Here is a 3,217-nt window from a genome sequence, read left to right as displayed (position 1 = left end):
CTTTGTTTTATTCTTCATTTTGAACTTATATATATATATATATATATATTCATTGAACTTGTATTAATTATTTAAATTCTCTTACTAAATGCAAACATAAAAAAAATATATATAATTTTGAATTAGACAACCATAATGTCTAACAAAAGACAATAAAATTTTTTTTTCATTGAATGAATCAATGGTTGTAAAAGCACACGGTTCGTTTCTAAATATTTCTTCAATACATTTTTTCCAATTCGAATTTTTTGTTCAAAAGTTGACTTAAACAGAAATTAACATTTAACAGCTATAAACAGCGTGCTTGTAGCTTTGTCTTTGTAGCGTAAATCACGCCAACATAACGTAAAGATGCGTAACATCTAAAATAAACGTGAAAACATCTTACGTACGGTAGAGCCTCTGAATTAGAGCACATACTTATAGCAGCCTAAACGTACGGAAGCTGATGTAAAAGAGTGAAATCTCCCGAATGACTCGGCCAACGCTGCCGCAAGAGGAGGTTAGTTAGATCCAATATTTTAGAACAGCTGTTTGAACTTTAAGTGAATCACTCATTAACAAAAATCACTTATTTATGAGAAATAATACATCAAATCTGAAAAGTTTATTTGCAATATTTCTTACTTTACAGGTCTAAATTTCATAAAAACTTCGAAAAAATTATACAAAGTAACATACGGTATGTATTTTTAAATTTTTAGATCTCGTGAAACTATGTAATAAAATTACGTAAAACGCAACTACATAGTTTAAAATAATGCAAAAAATTGTATAACTTACAATTCAAAAGGTTTTAAATAATTTTTAAATTTAAAAAAAAATATAAAAATTTACTTTTTATATGGAATTATTTTTGATAAACAAATTTTGTAATAAACAGCAAAGAAAAAAAAATCTAGAGCAGGAGTTCTGAAATGGTGCTCCGTGAAACCCCATGGTTCCGTGGAATCAAAAAAAATTTTGAAACCTGTAGTTGTATATAGATCCGCTTAATGATCCATTATTTAGTTAATATTTCGGTAAACTATAAGAAATTTTTTAAAGCAAAATCTTACTATATATAGAAGTCTTCATTGATTCTTCATTGTTGTTTTCCGAATTATATAGGTTCAGAAATATATACTATTCTAAAACTATTACAGTTCTGCACGATCTGAAATCATATTTATTCATTGGAATAAACTAAGCAACGTTGACTACTTTAATTTGTAATTAATTGAAGACAAAAAAATGGATTTCACCGTAATACACACATCAGTAACAGTATGGAAGTTGTAGGTTGCAAGTTTGTTGATGATAGAAAGGTAAAAATTATTGAGAAATTTCTTCAAATGTTGAGTGCATTCTGTTTCTGAAAGATTTACCAATGTACTGGGTTGTTTTTTCAAGTTCTTCTGCCTTTTCCTTAGGGAAATTTTGCTTCTTATTTGCTACTAAGAAAATGGCATCGGACTTTGCCAATGATTATGATAGAACTAAATGCCTGATATTTTCAGGCTCCCGCTAAAGGGCAAACTCAAGCGTTGCGATTGCGAATTGTTTCCTTTCAAATAGTTTTGTTTCCCCAATTTAAAAGTTAAAATTACCCGTACCGTTATTATTCGCGATCGCAACACTTGAATACGCCCACTAGCGGGGAAGATATTTTCAGGCTACTATTTATTAAGTTTTCATTTACTTCTATCTGAATCATTGGTAGAGTAGGAAGCATTTTTTTAGCAGCAAATAAGTAACAAAGTTTCTCTAAGAAAAGGCAGAAAAACTTGAAAAAAAAAACGACGCAAAACACTGGTAAATCATTCTAAAATAGAACGCTCTCAACATTTGAAGAACAATTTCTCACTAATTTTTTCCTTTCTATTAACATCAAACTTGTAACTGATAACTTCCGATTTCGTGATCGCATATTGTTACAGATGTGTGTATGACGGCAATTTTTTTTTTTTAAATCTTCAATTTAATTAAAGTGAAGTCAACATTGCTTACTTCAGTCTAATGAACAAATGTGATTTCAGAGCGTGCAGAACTGTAATAGTTACAGAATATTTTTCTTCTTCATAGAAAAGTATACATTTCTTTATCTATATAATTCGGAAAACAACAATGAAGAATATAGATAGTTTATAAGTTGTATTTTATCCCCGAGTTTATGAATGCAATTTCTTCCAGAGAAAAGTCTAATTGAATGGTTACAAGTTAGCGGTTTTGTGACATTCCCTTTAAATTCTTTTTTTTTTCACTAGACAGAATGAGACGACCTAGAGCTCTCTGTCGAAGATTCCGTAGATTTCTTGTGAGGAAAATCGGCCACCGAAGAGTCCCACTGATTATTTGTGAAGATTTAGATGATGACGATCAAGATCCGTTGGCACTCTCTTATACACAAGTCAAGCAGCGAGATTCGTTGATGAACTAATGCAATATCCTCAACTGTCCACGCGTGAACGTGTGTGTTACATTGTTACATATAATAAATGTATGCTACAGTTAAAATGATTGTCTATGGCCATTAGTTTTGTGTTATTAAACAACCTTGTGCATTGATAAAGTAAGCTATGTTGTTAGAAATGTTTTAGGGCGTTAAACCTTAATATCGTGTGCATTTGCTGAAAAATTATTGCTAAATCGAAGCATATAATCATATAAAAAGAGATATTCTTAGCATATTCTAAATTTGCATCATTAATATTATGGTACAGCTTAAACAGACAGTTTAACAACTTATCAGGTTTTAAGCGAAGTTGGCAAGTGTTTTCCACAGGGGAAAAAAAGACAGAAAAGAATGTAAAAAACTGCACCGGAAGAAATAGGTTTCTTTCAACCTAAGTGGTGGAAATTTACTTTATAAGTTTATAATTTTAAAAGTTATAAGAGAGTAATAAGTGTTCAGTGGTACAAAGAACAATTTTGACTTTTACACATTGACACGTATGGCTTTGTTATCTAGACCAGCGGCATTCCGCGGAACATTACAGTAACATTACAGTACCGTGGAAAAGGGAAAGGAGTTCCTCGAATTATCTCTTTTTATAACCAGTGATGAGGTTTGAAACCACTGTTCATATTTAGACTCTTCAATTTTATTAAAATACTTTTACAAGTGACCAATTCCAAGACAATGTAAGCATTTTTTCAGCATTTTACATATTATATATACACTGGTTATCATAAATTAAGGAAAATTCACAAAAATCGCGATAGCTCTTTCAAAAGT

The 3,217-nt window shown here is 30.5% G+C and overlaps 1 long non-coding RNA gene across 1 annotated transcript in view; it reads left to right on the top strand.

The window, feature by feature from the left end:
* LOC139426245 (uncharacterized) overlaps positions 1-2,512 on the top strand; it is an 8,804-nt gene extending 6,292 nt beyond the window's left edge. The window contains exon 2 of the long non-coding RNA XR_011637479.1: positions 2,247-2,512. This is a non-coding gene — a long non-coding RNA (uncharacterized lncRNA). The remainder of the gene's footprint in view (positions 1-2,246) is intronic.
* Positions 2,513-3,217: the final 705 nt, after the last annotated feature.

The sequence above is a fragment of the Parasteatoda tepidariorum genome, chromosome 8 (genome assembly GCF_043381705.1).
Source record: "Parasteatoda tepidariorum isolate YZ-2023 chromosome 8, CAS_Ptep_4.0, whole genome shotgun sequence".
Classification (NCBI taxonomy): Eukaryota; Metazoa; Arthropoda; class Arachnida; order Araneae; family Theridiidae; genus Parasteatoda; species Parasteatoda tepidariorum.
This window is presented reverse-complemented; position numbering and strand designations above follow the sequence as displayed.